At 38.1% G+C, this 13,163-nt stretch overlaps 1 pseudogene; it reads right to left on the bottom strand.

The window, feature by feature from the left end:
• Nucleotides 1-12,340: 12,340 nt before the first annotated feature.
• Nucleotides 12,341-12,518, bottom strand: LOC114710290 (annotated as a pseudogene).
• Nucleotides 12,519-13,163: the final 645 nt, after the last annotated feature.

Genomic DNA, 13,163 nt, shown 5'->3' with positions numbered 1-13,163 from the left:
TAAGTGTGTGGGGGGAAATTTTTCCAAGCACTTATGCTAAGAGAAGAATAAGGTAGAAGCTCAGTGTCTGCTAGAGAAGACACTTCTTTCCCAGAAAGATTCCAAGGAATTCTTGCAGCTCCTCACACCTGGCTTTGCAGGAGAGATGTGAGCCTAGAAAGCGAGGAAGGACAAAGCCACACCTTCACCACAGTTGCTTAGATATGTACTCTTCCTGCTCTCTGTGGCCACCTGAACCTCCTCCCAAGACTCCAGCAGGAAATTTAGGCCCAGGTCAGGGAGAGCTTTTGCTCTTCCCAATGTGGCCCCATTGCATAAATCTAGATTTTTCTGCTTCTCATTATTACTATGTCTCCTTAATAGGCCTATAGGGGCATCAGTACTGTAAAGGCCTGGGCCCTAAATCTTACTCTTCCCACAACACAAAACAGAAGAATAGGATGAAGATTTTATACCCTGTTATTCCTTCTGAGGGTCAGGGTCCAACACTCTTGCTGTGGTCTCATACAGGCATGGAAGGGAGGTGGCCAGATCTTCACATCTTACTGTTTGGAGCATCACCAGGGTACAGCTCTCTCTTCATGATTCAAGTCTCTTCACCCAGACCTCTCAGAAAATCTGAGTATCATTTCAGCTTGAAGGTTAGCTGTCACCTTGCTTATGTGGTGCTAAAGGCTTTAAAAATCTCTACGGAGCAATTTGGAGTATTACTGGTTTGTTATGTGTTTGCCTCAAAAGTACATAACATCCTGCCTATCCCAACCCAATGGTTAAATCCACACCAGCGGCCTTCCTTAATGGACTGCTAGGTTTCATTTTAGAAGAGTATGTGTCAGAAATATATTACTAAAATCATTCACACCATCAAGAGAAATAAAACTCAGGATACTAGAATGCTATTGGCATTACTGTTACAATACTATACAATAATTTTAATGTATAATATGTTGCCAATAATATGTATGATAACATAAGCAAATACACATATGTATATAATACTTACATGTATATATTCTTTTGCATTGTCACTAGGCTCTTATGTATATGTTACTTGTTTACTGAAAATTAACTTTGCATAATCTCACAAGTTTTGCAACAATACCTTTTAATTCAAAGGCCAGGTTAAATTCATCATTCTACTTTCAGATTTCCATGTTCTCATGTAAGCCCCCAAAATGTCTACTGTTCAACCTTCAGTGTCTCACCAGTCTCTGAGACAGATGGGTAATGGGGGTAGTTTGATATATACTTAGGAATAAGAGGTAGCATGGTAGCACTTAGTCATTGAAACCCAAAAAAATTGTACTGTGTAAATTAAAACTAATTTAGTATTATATTTAATGAGCAGATGAAAATGAGAAGTGAATATGTCTGTTAATGACCTGTAGATTTTAGAAGATTCAAATGTAATATTCTCTCTGTATACATGGCAGAGGAGAAACTACTTGTAATCAAATACAGGACCATGGGCATACTGTGAAAGCACTCTACTAACTAGATATGTCTCCAACCCCAATGTGTCTATAAGACAGCCATCACCATAGGCACTTATACATGGTTAGTTTAATGTAATATTTAAAAGTTACCTATTATATTGAGTTATCAAGTGTTTTAGAAAAAGGCAGAGAATATAAAAAATGTATTCCCAATTTTTATTATAATCAGTGACTACTAGTTATATACTTTGTTTAAAATTAATATTCTTTCTTAGGTTTATTGGCATATATATTCACATACATTTATAAAATCATAATTGTGTATGTGTGTTTCTGATTACCATTAGTCTATCTATGATTAAATTGAGATTCTTATTAAGATATCTGAAAGATGCTTATGCCAATAATATGTTATATCATAAGCATGTAAATCATTCTGAACTGAGATTCATTATACTTACAGTTTGTTGTTTTTATTGCCAATAATATGACTTTAAAATATTTCTTTCTAGGTGTGGTTGTTTTACCTGGATGTACATTGGTTCACCACATGTGTGGGGTGTCCACAAAGGCCAGAATAGGCTGGCTATCTGATCCACTGGAACTGGAGTTACAATCACTTGTGAGCTAACATGTGAGTGCTGAAGATCAAACCCAGACCCTCTGGAAGAGCAACCAGTGCTCTTAAACACCCAGGTATACTCCCATAGCCATGTGGGTCATTGTTTTAAGAACTGTTTTACTCATAAACATGTTCTTAACCACATTGACACTGTAATTTTTAAAGCTAACTGAGAAATTGTACTGCTTCTTAAAATTTAGTGGTTTATTTTATTTTTATGTTCCAATAAACCATTTAAAAAACATTGCTGTGTTGTGAATATCCTTTATGCTATTGTCTTTAAGTGGGCCTAAGTTACGACTTGGTGGTTGGAACTTGGAAGTGTCCTAATAAATCTTGAGATTAATGGTGAAGGCTGTAAAGCAACCTTGTAAATGTGTTCTTCAGTTCCTTATGTTCTATGAAAAAGCATTCTCCCTATTTTCAAAATCAATTCATAAGATTCTCCTTTGCACACACATTCATGGTGTTAATAATGTATAATAATGACAGAGATGGCTTAGAGAGGCAATCTTGATGTCCAAGAATAATAACTTATGTTTGGATTTGCGGAATATATATAAAAAGCCAGGCATAACAGAACATGAATATTGAATTGGTTTACATACTGGTAACTCTGTACACATTAAACAGCAAAATTCCTTAACATTAATTTAGTCATTGACCCCCCCTCAAAAAAAAAAAAAAAAAAAAAAAAAAAAAAAAAACTTCTCTTTCTTTCTCTGTAGCCAGAAGGTTTTTCTAGTACCACCCGGGTGCAAGGTCCCTCAGCCACTTGTAAAATAATCATTCAGAGGCTCAATATTAATTACTAATTGCATGGCCTATGGCAGGCTTCTTGCTAGCTACTGCTTATATCTTAAATTAACCCATGTCTACTCATCTATAAGTTGCCACATGGTTGTGGCATACTGAAATTTTCACATCTTGCTTCTCCTGCGGTGGCTCATCTACTTCCTCTCCTTTCTCTTCTCCCTATTTCTTGTATTTTCCTACCCAGCTCCATCCTGTCCTGGAGCTTCATAGGCCAATGCAGCTTTATTTATCAATCAATCAGAGGAACACATATTCACAGCATGCAGAAAGACATCCCACAGCACTTCCCCTTTTCTGTCTAATCAAAAAGGAAGGTTTTAAATTCAACCTAGTAAAATTACGTATAACAAAACAGTTATCAAGCAAGAATTATAGGTACAATATCTAGTCTATTTGTATTTGGTAAAATCAAAGAAAATATTCTATTTGTCCAATATTTGTGAGTCTAAGGTTTCATATCTAACGTATCTTTTATTATAACAAAGGAAAATTGTAATTATAACTATCTAGTCTTCAACTACATCAAAGACCTCAGAAGGATATAATATTACCTAAGTAAACAGGAAATGCACTGTAAGCAACTTCCAAAATTCTGAAAATGACAGACATCTGCTTGCCTGGGCAACCATCCAAAATTCCTCTGTAATATTGGGACATCCATCTTCAGCCAATAGGCCTAGAATTTTTTAGTCACCTCTCTCTGTGTCCTGTGGAATATTTGGCAGTCTCCTCTGTGGAGGAGGAACCTGAAGAACCATTTTGCCAAATTCAGTGGTCATTTTGCCATGCATCCTGCATGTTCAGTTTATACAATATATTATCAATCAGTCAAGACAAGAACAGTTTCTTGCCAAATGGCCCGTTTTGCCAAGAAGAAGACAAACCCCATATAGAATATCCTCAGTGCCCATCTTTCTCCTTGAAGTAAATTAGTGACGCCAGGAACAGATGTGCCTCGCTGTCCAGAAAGTCTAAGTTTTTAAAACATTTTAAATGCCATATTCTGTAGGTCTTTGAAATGTTTGAGGATTACCTACTTAAATGAATTATATCTTTGTATACCTAGAAAATTTAACTAACATGACTATAAGTTTTACTATCATAGAAGACTAATTATTAATTTATATCTCTTAATTATCCATTACAAATTAAATGAGCTACATAAACATAATACCTTAAACAAGAGTAGAAATATATAGACAGTATAACAAAATTAACTTTAAATTTGTAATAAAATAAAATATATACCAATGTAAAACATTTTAAGCAAGTTGTTGCTCTTTAAAAGTAGATTCAATAATCTACCCTTTTATCCTATCATATCTATATTATTTTCTTTTCTTTTTTAGAAAGAGATTGTGTTTATATTCAACCCCCTTTTAATAAAAATAAACATTTATAAACAATATTTTGGGAATTTGGGCATAGCTTCTGATACTACTTCCTGCTGGATGGGAATGCTGAAAATCTTATCGGGATCCTGAGAAAATTAAGAATTATAGTCAAGTCTTGACTGGAATAGTCTGTGAGGCTGCATTGTCTGAGCCAGTCGCCTTGGAGTCATTCTGGATGTTGGATTGAGCCATATCTGGGCCATGGTGTCATTGAAGATCTTTCAGGGGGTCTTGGATGATCAAACCATATTATCCTAGAAGCAATCCACAGGTTCTCATCTTCTGTGGAAACAAAAGCAGAACCTCCTTTCCAAAGCAATGTATCCTTAGACACAAACTTTGAAGTCAAGATTCCTTTAATATATATTGGCTTAACTCAGCTGCCTTTACAATCAAATGTGTTTCTGCTGTTAAAAATCCCAAAGACATTATAATCCAAATTCTGTGTGTGATGTCCGTCTTTACTTGGCTTATTTTTTATATTACTTTTACTATCTCTTTAAAGACTTTATTTTTTAAAACTATCTATTTCTTTATATAACTGTATGTATTCCTTTTTTTCACTTGCTTTCAAGCCTATGTACATTTTTACACACATTATAAATTTTAGACTTTTATTCCATCTGAATCTGTCTTATTGTGAATCTATAATTTTTCTCTGACCAGGAGATATTTTAAAGTGCTAAACTGTGTGGCTGAGATTGAAGTGTCAGCCTCAGCTGCTGACTCTGCCCACCTCAGCTTCCCAACATGGCAGATGTATGCCTACTGCCAACTCTGGGAAGCAGTGTGTCTGTGTCACTAAGAAGCAGTGTTTAGCCCCCTAATTATTTTTGTTGTTGTTGTTGTTGTTCTGTAATAGTAAAAGCTAAATTTGTCATGCAGTACCCTGCACGGCTTGAAGAAACCTCTGTGTACCTTGTTGGGAATCTGCCATGCTGTAGCTCAATCCTGCACACAGCAAACCTGCCATAATACAGCTCATGGCTTGCCTGAGAGATACATTTAGGAAGCTGTTTTTAGCTCTGTTTTATAACCCTTTATACAGCTTTCTCTGGTTTTAGGTAGAAAGCCTTGCCACCATGTCTGGGCACCAAATGTAAGAAGAATTGCTAAATCATCTTATTAGTAAAAAGCTGGAGTCACATATTGGGGTGAAAACTGAGAGATCAGAGAAATAAGACAAACCACAGCCAACCTCACCTCACCGACACCTCAGTCTCCAAAGAGACCTACTTCCTGTATACCCACACCTATATGCCTTTCTGTTCTGCCATCTCATTTCCTCTCAGCCAAGCTAGCTACATTACTTCCTGTCTGTCTGTCTGTACAGACCTCCCGACCTTTATGGCTAACTAGTGTTGGAATTTAAGGCATGTGCCACCATGCCTGGCTCTGTTCCCAATGTGGCCTTGAACTCACAAAGATCCAGATGGATCTCTGACTCCTGAATGCTAGGACTAAAGACATGTACTACTATTGTCTGGCTTCTATGTTTAATATAGTGGCTTGCTTTTTCCTCTGATCCTCAGATAAACTTTATTAGGTTGTACAATATACAATATTTGGGGGAACACAATATATCACCAACCTCTCTCTCTCTCTCTCTCTCTCTCTCTCTCTCTCTCTTCTCTCTCTCTCTCTCTTTCTCTCTCCTCTCTGTCACACACACAGACACACACACACACACACACAGACACACACACACACACACACACACACACACACACACACACACAGCTGTGTAAACTCCAATAAGGCCTAAACTATAGTTGTCTTCTTTGTTACTGAAAATAATTCTTTCCACATTGCCTGAAGCAAAGAAATTCCAAGATTATTTCTTGAATTAGTAAGTAGGTTTACTAAAGGGCTTTTGATTGTTAGTCTGAAGAAATTGGCCATATGACTGTTTTTGCAAGATTTCTTAATTAATGACTATTTTTTCCTTTTATGAAGCCATCTTAAAGTGTTAGGTTATAACCTTAACTTTATAATCCAAAACCAAAGTAACTATCATTTCTGAGACTACAATAACCCAGCAATGGAACACAGATAAAGCATCCTTTTTGCATGAGAAAGTTCTCATCAAAGCCTTTATCTGCCACCCCCAATCCAATGATTCTAAGCATCTATCACGCTTGTCTTGTGGGTTTTCTTAATTTAATGAGGAGTACACCTCTCTTGAGGTGAGAAGATGGCTCAGAGATCCAGTCTTCTGATGCAAAAAACAATAACCTATGCTGTATCTACAGAACAAATTAAAAAAAAAAAAAACCAGGCCTATCAGAACATAACTATAATCATGGGTGGAGCCAAAGATCATTGGCAGCCATAAAGTCTGGTTGAATCTGTGTCCTTTAGGCTCACTGAGAGATCCTGCCTCAAAGATAAGGAAGATAATCTAGATACCACTCTTCTGTCAGAAGAGTAGCTGGCAAAGATCTACCTCCAAAGTGTGCATATGTATAAGTGTGTGTGTGTGTGTGTGTGTGTGTGTGTGTGTGTGTGTGTGTGCTTCTTAATCACTTTCTTGCTAGTTACCTTTGTGGTAAAGAAGCTTTTGAGCTCCATGAAATTCCATTTGTTGATTGCTGGTCTTATTTCCTGTGCTGCCAAAGTCTTATTCAGAATGTCTTTTAACTGTGCCTATAAATTGAAGCAGACTGTATTTGGAGTGATAGTAGGATATAAGTTATTAGGAGAAACAGGAACCATATTGGTAGTTAAATTACTAAGTGGGGATGCAGTGTGGTAAAGAAATTAGTGGATTAGCTACAACTAAGAATGCATGATTTCATGCCTTATGGAAACCTAGTAGTTAGCAAGATATTTTCAAAATATAGCCCCAAAAATAAGAACTGGAATGGAATGACTAGCAATGTATGGTTGTATGATGTTTATAACACATGGGTTAAATTTAATGAAAGTCTCAATACAAGTCATGGATACATTCCCAGGAATTATTGGTCAAGGAGTTTCTAGAAGCCTCAAAACAATATGGGCCATTATCATTGCTCTTGCTAACTCAACATAATTACATGGCAAGACTCCATTGCTGAAGACATTATAAACTTTGGCTGCAGGACATCAAAACAAATCAATCTCAAATAGACCAAGAAATTTCCACCCCCTCACTAACAAGTTTTTGTAGTGTCTGAGGGTCCTATACAAACTGCTTTAAAGAAAAGACATCAATGATCTTAGGTAGTGATGGGTGCCTTATGCTATAACAACGACCTGCCAATCAACAGGTGCCCACTGGTGCAGTAGTGTGGCAACTTAATTGCTTTCTTCTTATAGTTACGACTTGCTCCATGGCAAGGAATTTCATGCATCACATTGAAAGCCTATGATTTAGGAGATCATAAGCCCTAGGCTAGAATCTGCTACTGTTATTTTGCTCAGTGTTCACAAGATCAAATTCCCTTCTGAATATTTGCTTATATCCAGAGACATGGGCTGCTCTTGACCTTAGTTGGAGAAATGTTTTTGTTTGTGTTTGTCTTTTGTAGTTACTATTGTTCTGTTTTGGTTTTTCCAATGGGTTTTAATTAATATTGCAATGCATTACTGGTTACAGTGCTGAGAACATTAGATTGATTTCTCAGCCCTAAATGGATAATAATTCTCAACCTTCCCCCACTACCAAACAAAGGCACATGGAACATGGTTGATGTTCTCCTAGAAGCACAAAGAATGTATAAGCTGGTTGACAGAAAGGAGTGCTCTGAAAAGTAAACTCATGGCACCTGTGGTTACCTGCCCTAGACTTGCATAAGATCAGTCCAGCCAAAACAATGTCAGTGATAAAGGTGATTAGCAGGCTCCATCTCCTGAGGAGCTATGGTCAGTTGATAGGTGCTGGAGAAGGGAGATTCACTTTTCTGAATCTGTGGCCACTGATAGATTTCCCACATGCCAACGGATTACCCTAAACACACATACATATAAGTAGCACTGAATGGACTTAGTGAGTTAAAAAATGAGAAAGAGAGAAAACATGCGATTGGAAGGGGATCATGATAGATGGGATTTAGAGGGAGTTAGGAGGAAAGTGGAGATGATGTTGTCATGTTTCATTGTATCAATGTATGGAATTCTTAAGGGAAAAATAGTCCAAATTTTTAAACACTGTAATAAAAAAAACTAAAATAAAATAGTTGAGATCAAGGAAAGACATAGGATGCTAATCTCTGGCTTCCACATGTGTATGTACATACAAGCACCCATACCTATAACACAAATATGCACACACCCATTTGAGTAGGTATATCCACTAAACACACACACACACACACACACACACACACACACACACACACACACACACACTGGAATATTCTATCACACTATGAACCCCGAGTTTACATTTGCACTAATTAAGTAAAATCAACTTTGGGTAAAGAGGCAGGGTCAGTAACTACTTGTCAGAAAGTAATCAGAGAGAGTCAGAGGGAGGCTGGAAGACGGATAGAGAGATGCACAGGAAGTAGTAGGAGGGAACATTGGGTGTAGTGGTCTTTTTTTGTTTGGCAGAGTGTAAGAACACTCTCATTTGAGACTCTGGTGAAGAGGGAAGGTCAGCTAGTTGCTTCTCAACCTCTCTGAACTAACAGGTTTTCACCCCAGGCTCTGACTCCTGGGTCTTATTGATACATAGAACGACAGAAATTTAGTTGAAAACTGTATTTGGTGGCAGCAGCAGGAGGCAGATCATGCCAGATGTAAAAGACCTGCCCAGCTGCTGGCTGAGAAGCAGTCAGGTAACTGAGCCACAATTACTGCAGTAGATTCAGGTGCAGCAAACTGAAACCTGTCTAAAGGAATGTTCTTTCTAATCCTCTGAAATCATTTAGTACCTGGCTTAATACTATCAGTTTGGTATGAGGTTTTCAACCTCTATTACCCTGTTCCTTCACCTAAATTTCTGCCATGCCATTCATAATATGTCCCCTTTCACCCTTCAGGCCAAAGTATTCTCCAGAAATTTGCTAATGTGATCTTTTTAAAATATAAATCATAACATGTCCCCTTTGTAACTACTTCACTAATTCTCCACATCATGTTAGTAATGAACCTGCAGTGCTTCTGTGTGCCAATTACATGAGAGAAAAAAAAATAAACTTGTTGTAAGAATAGTTTATCCCAGTAAGTCCTATGAACAAACTGTCAGAACTCAAGCTGGGGGTGTTTTCTCTAAGGAAATACATTTTTTCCTCATCATATTCTCCTATCTTCTGAGCTAAATGTATGTTCATTTGTTAAAAGTATTAGTTCCTTCTTACTTGCATTCTTTTTTCAAAGGGAAATTTCATATATATATATATATATATATATTTATATATATATAATATATATATATATATATTTGGAGGAAAAAATTTATTTGGCTTAAACTTCTAGGTCACAGTCCATCATTGAGGGAAGTAGAAAAATCTCCCCCCCTAGACTGAGGCTCATTCACAGGCTCAAGCTGTGCTAGCTTTTTTACATAGCTCATGACCATTTGCTTAGGGATGGTGCACCCCACAGTATTATGATAAACCAACCTGCTTCTATCTTGGGTTTAAAAGCCATCATATAGCAAAAACAAACTAGATTCATTCCTGTTTATAGTCAATCCCTGTTTCTCAAGGACTGGGGCCATGCCCACCTGTAACCTTAACTACAAATGGTTCTACATTACTCATTCCAGGAAACAGCAACTATGCCTTTGTTTCAGGAGGTTGTTAAGACCACCTTGTTATGCTTACATTCTATTTCTCCGTGCAAAATCCCTCACCCTATGGGTTTTGCCCTATAAAAAGAAGTTGAAAAATTGGTCCAGGCTGGACTCATGAACTCTGCCTTAAGGGGAGACACACATGAATTCAGCTGTGATGTTTACACAAATAAAGCTTGCTTTAATTAGGCCATCATTTGGGTCGGTGGTCTTTCTCCTCATGACTGTGGGGTTAACAGTTATTGCTTTGCTCGCATCCAGAAAATCCACAGAAAACCCTCCTTGGGCATAGAAATTCTACTCACTTATGCTACCAGATTCTGGTCATGTCCCAGCTTATTAAAATGCAGAAGTGTTAGTGGTAGAACCAATAGTAGTTCAGATCCAGTTTGCTCATCTGCTTGCATTTCCGATGGCTGAGGGCATTTCAAATGTTATTTTTCAAACAATTCCAAAAACAGAGAAGGAAATTTTGATCTGAGAAGAGACTGCTTTTATTAACAGATCATTGGCTACGGGAAGGTAGACATACAAGAAGTGTATGAAGTATATGTGCATATTGAGCACAGATGTCTATGGATCAAGGGATTGTGGGTTTGTATCTTGTTGTTTGAGTAAGTTTACTACATCTTCCAGATATTCATTTTCTGGCATGAATATCCTTTGTGTAGTTAGTATCCTACTAGTTAGCTTTGTCAACTTGACCTAGCCTACAGTTATCTGACAGGAGAGCCTCAAGTGAGAAATTTTCTAGATTGGTTCATAGATACCTCTGTGGGTGGAATTGTCTTTTGCTATTATATCTTTAAACTAGTATTTCTCCTCCCTTATCAAGGTGCACTAAGATCTGAGTAAATTGGGAGGAGGGGAGGTGATGGGAGGTGAAAACATGAGGCCTTGAGATGGTCAAGTGGGGGAAGAGACAGGGAGGGAGAGAGCAATAAGAGACATACCTTGACAGAGTGTACCATTAAGGGGATGGGGAGAAATATGCAGATATGGAAATCCCCAGGAACTCACAAGATTGTCCCCAGCTAAGACTCATAGCAATGGTAGAGAGGGTGTTTGAACTAGCCTTTCCCTGCACTTAGATTGGTGTCTATCCCAGTTGTCATCATAGAACCTACATCTAGTGACTAATGGAAGCAGATGCTGAGACCCACAGTCAAGCACTTGGCCAAGATCTTGGAGCTCAGTTGAAGAGAGGGAGGAAGGGTTAAAAGAGCAAAGGGGTCAGAATCATGATGGGAAAAAACACAGAGATAGCTGATCCATGCTAGTGAGAGCTCATGGACTCTGGACTGACAGCTGGGGAGCCCACATGGGACCAAACTAGGCCCTCTGAATGTAGGTGAAAGTTGTGTGGCTTGATGTGTTTGTGAGTTCCCTGGTAATGGGACCAGTACTTATCCTAGGTACACGAACTGGCTTTTCAGAGCCCATTCCCTATGGTGTGATGCCTTACTCAGCCTTGATGCAAAGAGGAGGGGCTAGGTCCAGCCCCAACTTGGTATGCCAGCCTGTGTTGACTGTCCAAGGGAGGCCTTACCCTCTATGAAGAGGGGATAAGGGTGGGAGGGGATAAGTGGGGGGGGGACAGGAGAAGGAGAGGGAGGCAGAACATGGGTTGGTATGTAAAGAGAAAGAAAAAAATTTAAATAAAAAAATAGGTGCACTATTCATGCTGATAAAAGTCATATTAATTTTTGTTGATTTCACCATGGACTTTGAACAAATACCTGGTATTTTGTATCTGTTAAACACATCTGAATATTAAATGTATTTGACTCCATTTTATATAAAGCTATGTGCTTTGTAAGTTAGCACCTATGTACATGGGGGAAAAGAAGAACTCTATGTGCTTCATAAATTCTATATGGCATTATATCTGCCTGTTATTATACATTAAAATTATTATTTTGATTTCTGCTGTTTTATTTTTCTGAGACAAACCACAGTCTAATATTTATAGTTAATAATATAAAAATTCTGGAAGTAAACAATTCCAAATTTTAATATTTCCTGACATTTTGAGAATGGTGTTGAATTATCACAACATGCTGCTCTGGCTCATCAACAATATGAATCATCCCTTTATTCATGATGTCCACACCGTATAAGATACCTACCCATTGATCACTCAGCAGCCGCCTCTGTCACCAGATGGACTGTCTCACTGTGACTGACTGTGTTTAAGTAGCTCTCCTGCTGTGTAGTATCACCAAAGGGTGACAGTGATAATCTGGGGAATTTGATAGTGACAGAGACAATCCATAAAGCACTCCTACAAGTGAGAAGGTAGAGGTCTTCCATTCAATAAAGACAATTAAGAGAAACAAACTAACATACTGAGGCTACTAAAATCTGCCCTAAGCATAAATTTTACTGTCTGTGAAACAGTGAGGAAGGAAAAAGACACTTGTATTCATTTTGCTGACATGCTTCAAAAAGTTGTGAACATTATGGATAAGTCCTGCCCAGGGAAAACCACCTTTCTAATCATGGTATCTCCCCTGCCGGGTAAGTATATGTCCATAGTTTCAGGAAACCACTGTTAGTCTTACAACAAAAACCTTGAAGATTGTTGGGAGCACAGAGATCTCTGTACTCACATATAGCACTAGGGAAACCAAGAATGTTAAACATGTGGAGATATCTCTTTAACAAGAGATGTATAACCTATTTTCTACTCAGAAGGCTGGAACTGAAAGTGGCTAATAGTGTTGGTGGCCCCTGTGCTATCTGTAGGGTCAGGCCACATCTGGCTCTCCCAGACTTTTTGCTTTTTTCAGTCATTATCCCTAGAACTTTTTCTTGAACACTGTTACTCAGGCAATAAAACCTATCTTTGTGGGACAAGTCACATGTATTTCACAAATGTAACAGAACCTAGGTGACCTCTCTGTTATCTGTAAGGCTGAGCCACACCTAAACCTCCACCCAGACTTGTAGCATGAATCTTTTTTTTTTTTTTTTTTTTTTTTTTTTTTTTTTGGTTTTCGAGACAGGGTTTCTCTGTGTAGCTTTGCGCCTTTCCTGGAGCTCACTTGGTAGCCTAGGCTGGCCTCGAACTCACAGAGATCCGCCTGGCTCTGCCTCCCGAGTGCTGGGATTAAAGGTGTGCACCACCACCACCCGGCTTGTAGCATGAATCTTAAAAGTTCTTATTAATA

The sequence above is a fragment of the Peromyscus leucopus genome, chromosome 6 (genome assembly GCF_004664715.2).
Source record: "Peromyscus leucopus breed LL Stock chromosome 6, UCI_PerLeu_2.1, whole genome shotgun sequence".
NCBI lineage: Eukaryota > Metazoa > Chordata > Mammalia > Rodentia > Cricetidae > Peromyscus > Peromyscus leucopus.
Note: the sequence above shows the minus strand (reverse complement) of the source record. Positions and strands in the feature narration are given on the sequence as shown.